The sequence below is a fragment of the Artibeus jamaicensis genome, unplaced genomic scaffold (assembly GCF_021234435.1).
Source record: "Artibeus jamaicensis isolate MK-2021 breed Jamaican fruit bat unplaced genomic scaffold, CSHL_Jam_final contig_332, whole genome shotgun sequence".
NCBI lineage: Eukaryota > Metazoa > Chordata > Mammalia > Chiroptera > Phyllostomidae > Artibeus > Artibeus jamaicensis.
The window spans coordinates 12,197,549-12,210,825 of NW_026521788.1; the positions used below are offsets into that span (position 1 = coordinate 12,197,549).

Sequence of the window (13,277 nt, forward strand, 5' to 3'; positions counted from 1 at the left end):
AGGCCACAGCTATGAGCAACTGGCAATTGGCAGCTACATCATGACAATGCATTTACTCATGCATCATGTCTCATGCAGAGTTTTTTAAAAATATATTTTATTAATTATGTTATTATGGTTGTCGCAATTTTTGTCTCTTTGCTCCCATCTGCCTGGTACCCTCCTTCCCTCTAGCAATCCCCTTCCTTAGTCCATGGGTCATAGATATGAGTTCTTTGGCTACTCCATTTCCTATACAGTTCTTAACACCCTCCTGTCTATTTTGTACCTACCAATTTGTACTTCTTAATCCCTGCACATTTTTCCCAATTCTCCACCATTCTCCTCCCAGCTGATAATCCTCCAAATGATCTCCATATCTATGAATCTGTTCCTGGTTTGCTTGTTTGCTAAGTTTGTTTATAAGATTCACTTGTTGATACCTATAAATTTGTTGCCATTTTAATGTTCATAATTTAGATCTTCTTTTTCTTATATAGTTCCTTTTAACATTCCATATAATAATGGCTTGGTGATGATGAACTTTTTAATTTTACCTTGTCTGGGAAGCACTTAATCTGCCCTTCAATTCTAAATGATAGCTTTGCTGGATAGAGTAATCTAGATTGTAGTTCCTTGCTTTTCATCACTTTGCATAATTCTTGTCAGTCCCTTCTTTCCTGCAAAGTTTCTTTTGAGAGAAGAGCCGACAGTCTTATGGAAACTCTTTTGTAAGTCCCTATCTGCTTTTCTCTTGCTGCTTTTCTCTTGCTGCTTTTAAGATTCTCTCTTTATCTTTAACTTATCTTTAACCTTTGGTGTTTTAATTATCATGTGTCTTTGTGTGGTTTTCTTTGGGTCCAACTTGTTTGGGACTCTCTGTGCTTCCTGGACTTGTATGTCTATTTCCTTCACCAAATTAGGGAAGTTTGCTTTCATTATGTTTTCAAATACGTTTTCAATTTATCAGTCTTCTTTTCCTCTTTCTGGCACACCTAAAGTTTGGATGCTGGTATGTTTGGAGACATCCCAGAGGGATATCAGAAATTCTTCTGCCCAATTCTACTTTATGTTTGCAGTCTTTTCTTCCTGTACTGCATTGCTGCTTTTCTGCTCTGTGTTCATTACACAAACCTGTGTTGGAATAGTAAAAAACTTCCATGGCTGACACTGTTGTTATCCTTGTTGCAACTTTTTGTGGCTGGTAAGCACTCCCACCTAGGCTAAAGATCTTACAGATATTAAAATACCCATCTGTGACAATATTATCCAGGAACATGCACCCTGTAATCTTCAAAGAATGATGTGTTATTTTGGTCCTATGACTAGTATTGGATCTCTAAATGTATCTGTGATCTTCTGCTTTCTGAATATGATGTTTTGGGGAGGAAATGCATGGTTTGTGTACAAGGAGACCAACTCACACAGCAAAAACTTCTGCTTTACCTAGCCAAGGAGGTATTGCACCTCCTACTGGAGTAAAATTCAAAGGAGAAGTACATGTATGACACTTACATCTGTACTATGACCTGTTGCCAACATCTTGAGAATCATTATTTGTTTCTAATAAAAGTAATGGCTATTTAAATTATATAAAATTAAAATTTTTAATTTATTTTATTTAATTAATCTAAAAAATTTAAAAAGCCATTTTTTAAATTAAAAGCTTTACCCTAACAACACTTCTTCAATTTCCATTTCTGACTGCCTACCCATCCCACATTTATCAACCACCATGACTTCATAATGCCATAGCACAACATTGTCATCATTGCCCTGATAAAGCAATGGAGATAGGGGACGGCTTGGTGGGAATACAAACAGCCTGAGGAATGAGGAATTGCTGGGTCAACAGCATGTATCAGCGCTTGTATGAAAGCATAACTGGAGCTGTTGAGAGAGATTGTCAATGAGAAAGGACAACCTCCATGGCAGTAATTTGCCATGAACCCCTTGGGGGCAATGATCCAGTTATGACAATCCATGTCCTGGAAGTTCATGAATAGCTGGTAACAATGGTAGTTGTTCTTGCAAGAAGCATTAGAGGCAGGGATGGCTTCCCTTCTTTTTTGGGAAGCATGATGACACTGCTCAGCATTGAGGGTTATCACTAGCCAGGAAGCATGAAGACAGCATCTTAGTCTGGCACAGGTATCTCCAAGCTGAAAATTTACCCCAGCATCCCTGTGTCCTTTGACCAGTATCTGTAGGAACAAACCTAAGTTCTCAGGTTATTATTTCAATCCTTAGCCACATCTAGCATGTCAAAGTGAAAGACTCCTTGAGATCATGGTACTGACTGCCATGGTACTGTGGAAATAGTGGCTACTCCAATCTGCACTCCCACCAACAGTGTGAGAACATTCCCTTTTCTCCACATCCTCACCAACACTTGTTTCTTGATATGTTGATGATAGTCGTTCTGACAGGTCTGAAGTAATATCTCATAGTGGTTTTAATTTGCATTTGTCTGATAATTAGTGATGTTGAACATTTTTTCACATGTCTATTGGCCATTTGTATGTCCTCTTTGGAGAAGCATCTCTTTAGGTTTTCTGTCCATTTTTAATTGGACTATTTGTTTTCTTTGTTGTTTAGTTGTATGAGTTCTTTATAAATTTTGGATATTAATCCCTTATTGGATGTATCATTGGCAAATATGTTATCATATTCAGTAGGTTTCTTTTTGTTTTGTTGATGGTTTTCTTTGCTATGCAAAAAAAAATTTTTAGTTTGATGTGTCCCATTTGTTTATATTTCTTTTGTTTCCCTTGCCTAAGAAGATATATCAGAAAAACTATTGCTAATAGAAATGTCAGGGATTTTACTGCCAATATTTTCTTTTAGAATTTTTATAGTATTGAGTATTACTTAAGACTTTAATACATTTTAAAATATATATATATTTATTTATTTTTAGAGAGAGGGGAAGGAAAGGAGAAAGAGTGGGAGAGAAACATCAATGCGTGGTTGCCTCTCATGTGTCCTCTACTGGGGACCTGGCCTGCAACCCAGGCATATGCCCTGACTGTGAACCCTTTGATTCACAGGCCCATGCTCAGTTCACTGAGCTACACCAGCCAGGTCAGACTTGAATACATTTTGAGTTTATTCCTATACATGGTGTAAGAAAGTGATGTAGTTTCATTTTTTGCATATATCTGTCCAGTTTTTCCAATACCATTTATTAAATAAACTATCTTTACCCCATTGTGTATTCTTGCCTTCTTTGTCATATATTAATTGACCATTAAGGCATGGGTTTATTTCTGGGTTCTTTGTTCTGCTCCATTGATCTATAAGTCTGTTTTTTATGCCAGTACATGATGTTTTAATTACTATAGCCTTGCAGTGTAATTTGATATCAAGTAGCATGATACCTATGATTTTGTTCTTTTTAGATTGCTGTGGCTATTTGGAATCTTTTATGGTTTTAATAATTTTTGGATTATTTGTTGTAGCTCTATGAAAAATTTCATTGCTATTTTGATGGGAATTATGTTGAATCTATAGATTGCTTTGGGTAGTATGGACATTTTATTTATGTTAATTCTTCCTATTCATGAACATGGTATATGCTTCCATTTATTTGTATTTTTTTCAGTGCCTTATAATTTTATCACCTTGGGTAAATTTATTCCTAGGTATTTTATTTTTATTTTTTGGTGTAATTATAAATGGGATTGTTTTCTTAGTTTTCATTTCTGATAGTTTATTATTGGTATATACAACTTTAACCAATTTCTGAATATTTGTTTTGTATCCTGCTACTTAATTGAATTAATTTATCAGTTCTAGTAGTTTTTTGTTAGATTTTTTTTATGATTCTCTCTATAAAGTATCATTAGAGATCACTAATTTTATTAATGACATTTCTTTTTTTTTCTGCTGAGTCCAGAATGGGCTTTAGAATCTTTCTCAACAAGTTCTGGAAGCAGATAACATTAAACAATCTGATCTGTCACATTGAATTTTAATCTATGTGCTGTTCTGATCTAGCCTCTACCCAAGAGCTCAAGACTGGGAATGCACTGCTACTTGCAAGAGCTAGCTTTGTTTCTATAAGAACATGCTACCTTGTTTCACTTTTGAGTCCTCTACAATATATACGTAAATGCTTAATATTGTAGAATGAATGAAAAAATAAAATATTTACAGAAGTGTTTCATAATTTGCTTCAGGTCACCCAGAAAATTTGTTGATCCAGCAAACATTTATTTTGTTTTGTATCTAGGAGCTAGTAAATGAGTTGAGTTGAATAACAAAGACAAGATACCAATCCTCATGGAGCTTACATTCTAGTAAACATCATCAATAAAGTTAACAAGGACAGATAAATAATGAGAAAGTAGCAAGTAATGAAAGTGCTGTGGTGGAAATAAACATGGCTTTGCGATAGGAATGACTGAAAGTGCAGTGCTTTCTGTGAGGTGATCAGGAAAGTATACGAGAAGATGACTTTTTTTTATTGTGGTGAAGTATATATAACATAAAAGTCATCATTTTAACCATTTAAAATGTACTGTTCAGAAATCTATAGTACCAGCACGACAGAGGACCTCCCTCATTCTCCCTTCCAGACGTAACCCCAGTGGTAATCTCTATTCTACTTCTAACAGCACAGATTAATTTAGTCTACTTTTTGTCTTTATATAAATGAAACCACATAGTATTTACTTCTCTTTTTCTCTGCTTTTTTTTTTTTTGCTCAGTATTATGTTTGTGGTATTCAGCAGTATTCTCATGTATAGTTATAGTTCTTTCATTACCATTGCTGTGTGGTATTTGACCATGAGAATATACAGCAATTTATTTATCCCATTCTGCTTGTAGATACTTAGGTAGTTTCTGCTTTTAACTATTATAAGTGGTGTTACTATGATTATTCCTATACCTGTATTTTGGTGAATGTATGAATAGATTTATACATTATTTCTATGCATATATTAGATATATGGTATAGAATAGGAATATGTAATATAAACACATTATATATGTGTATGTATGCATATACATACATATTCAGAAGTGGAAATGCTGGGTCACAGAATATGTATATGTTCAGCATTAGTGGCTTTCCACTTAGTAGCTTTCCAAAGTGGTTTTTCCATTTTGAAAGGTTTACATTTAAGCTGTGGCCTGAAGAACAAAAGAAAATGGAAGTTGCATTGAGATTTCTATATGACCGCCTCCTTACCACCCTGCCAAAAATCTGTCCTTTCTTAGAGTGGTTAGAGTCAAAGGGGACAAGTCCCCCACCTCCTTTCTGCTGTGGTCTCCCAGTGATGGACACTTTAGTCAGAAGAGCCTCTGTCATTTTGGTCAGGCCCAGGGAGACAGAAGATGATGACTGATGACTCAGCCTCCTCGGCTCCACTTCCCAGAGCCCACTCACCACATCAGTGGGCCTGGCACTGGGGGGAGACATAAACACAACCGTGGTGTTGATATCAATTCTAGCAGAGATGGTGGGAGCCAAAGCCTGAGAAGGGCAAGAGGGAATCAGGGTAAGACTGCCAGTGGGAAAAAAAGATATAGTGAGGGACCTGAAAGCTATGTCTAAAGAATTGTTTAAGAAACGGTAGCAAATGAAAACAGAAAGCCTGTACTGTTACAATAACCAGTGGTACCTGTTTCAGATTCCCAGGCATCTTTATGTTTTGGGGAGGTCTTGGGACTCAGGGCTCTGCCAGTTGTGTGGGCTGAGATGCAAACCATCAAGAGAAGTTGAAATTTAGGGCTTTCTTCTTAACAGGAATGAAAAGAGGCAAAAAAAAAAAAAAAGAAGAAGAAAAATAAGGGGGAAAAAAAGACTGCCCATAGTGTTGTCTATAAATGTTGTGTGGCTGTGAGAGTCTGCCCTCTCCCTGTCTTAGTTCAGGAAATATAAACAAAACTGGTAGAAATGGATCATTTGGGGAAAAAGTTTCCAGTGAGAGAAAGGTCTAGCTGCTTTGCTCTTCGGTATTTTAGAGCTTCCTCAGTGTATAGAGAGATGCCAATGAACTTTCAGGTCATGCTCATTATCTTGCCTATTAAGGAAAGAAACAGCAAAAATGATTGGTTATGGCAAGGTGAGGTTTCCTTTTATATACCTGGGGCCACAAGTGACTCACTGCTGATCCCTTTTTGAATTGCGTGCTATATATCTTTAAAGTGGCCAAACTGCCCTTTACCACAATGCCCAGAGCTAGAAGGGATGTCTTTTATTTTTATTTTTTATTTATTTTAACTCACACCCAAGGATATGTTTTAGAGAGACAAGAAGTGAGAGGAAAAGAGAAATATATCAGTGTGAGAGAAAAACATCCATTATTTGCCTCCTGTACATGCCCAGACCAGGGTTGGAACCTACAGCCTAGGGAGGTGCCCAGACCGGAAATAGAACCCATTATCCCTTTTGGTGTATGGGATGATGCTCCAACCAATTGAGCCACCCAGACAGGGCTAGAAGGGATTTATTTTGGTTATTTTTTTCCCTTTAGTATGTATAAGAAATTATGTTTTTTAATAAAAAATTGTTTAAATTAAATTTATTGCGTGACAGTAGTTGATAAAATTATATAGGTTTTAAGTGCACAATTCTATGTACATCACCCGTAACTTGCATTGGGTGTTACCACCCTATGTATCTCAGGGTCATCATTCTGAACTTTAATTGGATGTTCATATTTAAAGATTAGAGTTGTAGATGTAGACATTATTAAATGCTGGAATGTACATATCCTGCAACAGTTATGTGTATGTGAGTTCTAATAGAATTTCTAGTATGAAATAATTCTCTTTCATTTATTTGTCTTTCCTAAGAGTTCTCTGGGATCATAAAAATAAGCTAAGAAAACTCCGATTAGTTGAGTTCTACTGTATTGGTTCCCCTACATATAGGGATAAAGGAAGAGAGCAAGGGAGAAAGCCCATTTAAACACGGGACCCCATGACATCCAGGCTGTATGATGCCTCACATTCAAATAAACACAAGTTTGACAACCAAAACTCATCACAAGGTAATTCAAATATTTACTAGGGACTTTCAAAGAATGCCAAAAGAATATCTAGCAGAACTCTTAAAAACTATTTCAACATCTCTTGTTCCATTCCCTACACACTCTAAAGCTCTTTCCAAAGACTGGCAGCTCACCAATCTTCCTCAACCTTGCACGCGCCCTTGTTCTCCCAGAACAAGGTAAGTTTTTTTCTCTTTCTAAGATGAAAAGCAACATATATCTTTAGCCTGTCTCTTATCTTCCAATTTTCAGATCTTTTACTCATGGTCCCAGTTAGCTTCACTGAAGGCTTGTAGGCAAGAATGTAGTCACAGAGGGGCAAACTCTGAATGCTTGTACAGTACTGCTTTTAGTCCCTCTTGGACAGTAATTAAAAGTATATATATATAATTCATGCAACAGACTGTCTTCCAGTAACTAAATGACAAGACTTTTTTATTGTTGTTGTTTGTTTGTTTGTTTGTTTTTTGCAATAAGAGGCAAGGCCGATAGAGTTACCCAAATCCACGTTTCTGAAGACTGGAGGAAGGAAGGAGGGAAAGAGTTGAAATGTGGTACAAGATGAGCAGCAGCTTCGAGCAGATATATAATCCTCCCTAAACCTACCTTGTTCCCTCCTCTGATGGTGTCACACATGCTGCTAGTTTTCCCTGGAAACCCTGTTTCTTGATCTCAGGGTTGTAAACTAGTAAACCGTCTCCTTAGAAGTGTACTTACTTTTTGAGACATACTTTCAAATCAAGCTTGACCATTTCTTTGCTGTCTCATATCTAATGTCTGAGCGTTTCTTCACAAGAAGCCCGTTTCCATGTTCTGTGTTAAAATCAATCTAGGGGCTGAGATGGGTTTATGCCGGCATTTAAATGGTAACCTGAAGCTAGAACAGCTAAGGTGCTTTATCTGCAGCATCCAATACCAGAGGAGGCAGAGAAGGAGTCTAAAGAGCATACAAGGTAAAAACATAAATGGTATGATTCAATAAGATATAAGCTCGACAAATGTTTAAAAAATAAAATATTAGATACATTTTCAATAAATGTAAACATGCTGTAGAAATGACAAGGTAAGAGTGTTTTTGTAGTGTGGTTGAACAAATAAAGAAATGTTTCCTCAACAAATAGTATATTTAGGAAATTTCCATGTCATTTGTATTGTCTAGGAAGAGTTATTTAAAGCACTTAGATGTCTTGGATTAAACTGCTCGGTCCTTAGAGAAGGAAGCAGTTTCTTGCTTATTCATTTCTTAACTGAAAATATGTTTAAATAGATTTACTATGTACCAAGCACAGTATTAGGCACTAGGAATGGGGCAGAGAATACACACAACATGGTCCTTACCCTCTAACAGACAGTGAAGAGATTATTGCTAGTTCAGACATTGAATGTGTGCATTAAGGGTTATGATGGAGAATAGCCTGGTGCTATTGAAGACAGCCATTCAGGGAAGACTTTATGGGAGAATGTGATTTTTTTTTTAAAGATTACAGACTAGTCTTCCTTTCTTTGGCGTATTAAACCAAGCGAAGATTTGTTGAACAACTCAGGTGCCACTTGGCATGGTCTTTTTCTTTTGCCTGAAAAGAATACATTAGCATCAGATTAGTCAAAGAGCTCATAAAATGCATGATGGCACACTGAACAGTCAAAACATACCAAGCATTCTTTTCCAGAAGATTGGGAAAGAGATTCATTTTGAAATAATTATCTGGTAATAGGTTCAACCTGAAAAAAATAAACATGAAACTATAATTATTTTTCGACAGAAGGAAACGTACTCATTTTATTTTCTGAAGTTGTATATCTATTTCATAGCACTGGAAGCTCAGTACTATGTTTTATGTTCTGAAGGGTAGAAACATGATGTCTGTTTTATTTCATAACATGAATTGAAAGCATTTGTGGGACAAGATGTTGTTTTGGTTCAATAGGTTGTTTAAGGTTCCTTAAGAGTTTATCCAGTAACTGCTTTCAGCTTTAAGATATTAATGTTTCCATTTGGTTTTCAGATCCAAAGACTGTGTAAGCAGATTTTTCTGTTTTTGATGCCTTAGCCTATTCCTAGTACAGTTTAAGGTAATCAATCATATAACTGAGAGTAATAAAGGACTCTGGCTAAGAGTTTTTACACAAATCAAACTCGAATTGGTTTGAGTGGGGATGGCGATTATTCAAGTATTGCAGGAAGAGCTTGGAGTCAAACCTCAAAAATGTTCCAGATTTGCAGCCTGTGCTCTAGTCAGGAAGGCTGTCCCTCATGTTAATTCAGGTAAGATGCTGGCCAGGCGCATGGTAGGAAAATGAGGTTACCTGCTGGGAACCATGAAGTGACTGATTCCCTTGGGCTACTCCGCAAGTCTCTACCTATGTTTCTGCCAAATTCCAGAAGGAAATCCTGCTCTGTCCTATCTTTCTCTGGAGACCCAAGTCTAGGGTTTGTGTTTAGGAACACAATGAAATAGGTCAAGTTTGTCACGGTCTCTTCTCTCAGGACCCCTTTGTTTTCCCTTTATGGATCTATTACTCCTGTCTTCCAGCACTCCACACTTGCCTGCTGCCCTCTACAGGGCCTGAGTTCACCACTGGGGAGACCTACCAGTCTAGACGCTTCCCTTAGGGCTTGTGGTTTTTTTCCATTTTCTAAGCCAGCAATAGGGCTTTGAGTCTTAGATTGTGTATCTCTGATTTTGCTTTTGTCATCACATTTTACTCTGACTCTTTCTTACTTTGACTTTCAGTTATTACCCCTGTGCTTACCTTGAGCCTGCCTGAATAATTCAGGATAATTTTCCTATTTTGCAGTCAGCTGATTGGCAACCTGAACTCCCCCTTGCCAGGTACCATAACATATTGACAAGTCCCGGAGATCAAGACATGGACATCTTCATGGGGCTATTTGTCTGTCTACCGTTCACCTTTGATACTAATATTAAAACATATTATGTTCTTAAGTGACTCCCTACTAAGCTGAAAAGTAAACCCAATCATTGAACCCAACAGATAATAAAGGCAAATAGAGTTAATAGACTATAGTCCATAATACTGTATTGCATATTTGAAAATTGCTAACAGAGTAGGTCTTAAAAATCCTCCTCATAAGAAAAAAATGCTTGTAACTAGACTTACTTAGACAAATAAGTCTAAACAAACTAGACAAATGTTAACTAGACTTATTATGGTGATCAATTCATAATATATACAAATATCAAATCATTATGCTGTACACCTGAAATTAATATAGTGTTATATGTCAGTTATACCTCAGTTTTTAAAAAAGGCAAACATGTTGTACATGTCCCTACTTATCCCCCTCTATCTGTTCATACACCATGAGTCAACCATGTTTCTTCTCTATCCAGATGAGCCCCCAGAATCCTTTTGAACACAGTGTTCTTGGCAACCACTTCCAACTGATCAGATTCGGCATCAAGATGAAACTTATTTGATGTCACTGCTTTGATGGGTCACCCCTTCCTTTTAATTGAGAACTTCTGGAGATGCAATGTTTTAACCCCAAGGAATGCTTTGACTATTAAACTTTAGAATATCAGCAACCCACCTATGGAGACGAGTGTGCTTGGGAGATGTTTCTGTAATCTTTCAGGATATAATATATGTATGGCTTCCACTTCCCCCTCTTCCATTTGGTCACCATGCACAGGGAACAGGATTGGATGATCTAGCTTAGGGTTTCTTACCCTCAGCACTACTGACATTTGGCATGGGATAGATAATTCTCTGTTGTGCAGGGTTGTCCTATACATCGCAGATGTATAGAGGCATCCCTGGTCTCTGCCCATTTGATGCCAGTAGCCCTTCTCCCATCAAAAACATCTTTATGTATTGCCAAATATACCCTGGGCAGCAAAATAGCCCCCAGCTGATAACAACACTCTAGGAGAATGAAGTGGAAACGACCTATTTCTGGCATTATTAAGTTCGAAGGATATACCCTTGTTGTGGTTCTTTGACTTCCCTTTGGCTGGTATTTAATGTCATTTGTTTGCCAGGAAAAGACCCTATTGACAACAGCACTTACCCAAAGCTTCATTTCAGATATCCAAATCCCAGATGAGAGCAGAAGGCCTTTTGTAAGCAAGGGCTTGGTGTAGCATGAACAAAGTATTGCTTCACCCATCTTTAAGGCTCAACTCAAGCCCACTGGCTCCAGGAACACTTTTGTTCCTGCTCTTTTAGAGGCACTGTATTCCTCTTCTGAACTCCTATTGGCTAAATCTCTACGGACCATTGTCATACATCTGGCATTATGCATCATTTTATTTACGGATACATGGTTGACACCCCAGCTAGAATGCCCAAGTTATAAGTGCTTTGAAAATAGTTTCTAAGGAACTTTCTGGAACACTCTGCGGGAAGCAGAGGAACAGTGGCTTTTAGAGCTGGGTGCAGTAATACGCTCTTTCTCGCTCCTCCACACCTGCCTCCGACAGCTCACCTGGTTGTAAAAAACGATGAAAGAAACCACTTACTATTATCTTTTGGGGGTCAAACCCAGTGCCACCCAGGAAGAATTGGAAAAGGCTTACAGGAAGCTGGCCTTGAGGTACCACCCTGATAAGAATCCAGATGAAGAAGAGAACTTTAAACAGATTTCTCAAGTTTAGGAAGTGCTCTCTGATGCAAAGAAAGGGGGATTATACGATACAGGAAGAGAGCAGGCAATTAAAGAAGGTGGAGTAGATAGTGGTTTTGGCTCCCCCATGGAAATCTTTGATATGCTTTTTGGAGGAGGAGGAAGGATGCAGAGGGAGAGAAGTGAAAATGTGCATCAGCTCTCAGTAACCTTAGAAGATTTATGTTATGGTGCAACAAGAAAACTAGCTCTGCAAAATAATGTGATCTGTGACTAATGTGAAGGCTGAGGTGGTAAGAAAGGAGCAGTAGACTTCAGCAAATTCACTCTGCATGCGTGGAGTGCCAGGGCCATGGGGAATGGATCAGTTCTAAAGATAGATGTAAAAGCTGCAATGGAAGGAAGATAGTTCAAGAGAAGACAATTCTAGAAGTTCGAGTTGACAAAGGCATGAAAGATGGCAAGAAGAGAACATTCCATGATGAATAAGACCAAGAGCCAGGACTAGAGCCAGGAGATATAATTTTTTTAGAGCAGAAGGACCAAACTGTTTTCACTCGGTGAGGAGAAGACCTTTTCATGTGTATGGGCATACAGCTGGTTGAGGCATTGTGTGGCTTCCAGAAGCCAATAGCTACTCTTGACAACTGAACCACAGTCAGCACCTCTCATCCAGGTCAGATTGTGAAGCATAGAGATATCAAGTGTGTTAAATGAAGGCATGCCATTTTATTGGAGACCATATGAAAAGGGTCACCTAATCATTGAATTTAAGGTAAACTTTCCTGAGAATGGCTTTCTCTCTACCGATAAACTCTCTTGCTGGAAAAAAAACTCCTAGCAGAAAGGAAGTAGAAGAGACTAATGAAAGGGACCAGGTAGGGCTGGTGGACTTTGATCCAAGTCAAGAAAGATGGTGCATTTACAATGAAGAAACATGTGAGGATGATGAACATCCTCCGAGGGGTGGTGTTCAGTGTCACACCTCTTAATGGGGTCAGTGAGTAACACTCACTGCTGGATTTTATATACAGTAGTGAATGAGTGAAGGACTGTAATCACAATATGCTCACTTTCTTGATATTGCTTTTGTTTTAATATTCAACTACAGCAGTGTTTCAAAACATACATGAAGAATAAACTCAAAATATAAAAGCACAAAAAAAAGAAGATAGTTTCTGTCTCTTATTATGTACATTATTTCTTTTACACAATGTAAAGTCAAATAAATCCCTGAGATTTGTTTATGAACAATTACAGGCCTATTCCTCTTTCCTAACACTCTCCCCATTTCCTAAAACCTAGGTATGTACCTTCATTTTGCTAAACAATGTGCATGTATTGCAACCTCTTGATTTTTCATAGGCAATATCTATATAGGGAACCCAGGGACTTAACTCTCTTTACATACGTACAAAGTTCCAAACTCCAGGAAATGAAAATCATTACATTGTACTCCTTATAAAATCTTCCCAGTATGGTTATACCATTGTTTTGAGTTAAGTAATATTCCATGGTTTCTATCATTGTTACTACATAAATGATTTTCACAACTGAAGTGTATAAAATAGAATGATTACTTTTTTGGCATATTTTTTGAAATTAATACACTTTCACAATTTCTCTTTTTAAGAAATAATAAAATTTATTTAAATATTTTTATTCTTGTTCAATTACAGTTGTACCCATTTCCCCCTCATTGT

General features: G+C 37.4%; 3 pseudogenes; 2 read left to right on the forward strand and 1 right to left on the reverse strand.

Moving 5' to 3' along the window:
• Window positions 1-1,139: 1,139 nt before the first annotated feature.
• LOC119045264 (synaptophysin-like protein 1) lies at window positions 1,140-1,487 on the forward strand (annotated as a pseudogene).
• Window positions 1,488-1,647: 160 nt separating this feature from the next.
• On the reverse strand, window positions 1,648-11,229 carry LOC119045265 (growth/differentiation factor 3-like; annotated as a pseudogene).
• A 223-nt stretch (window positions 11,230-11,452) lies between these two features.
• On the forward strand, window positions 11,453-12,566 carry LOC119045273 (dnaJ homolog subfamily A member 1-like; annotated as a pseudogene).
• The last annotated feature ends 711 nt before the right edge of the window (window positions 12,567-13,277 follow it).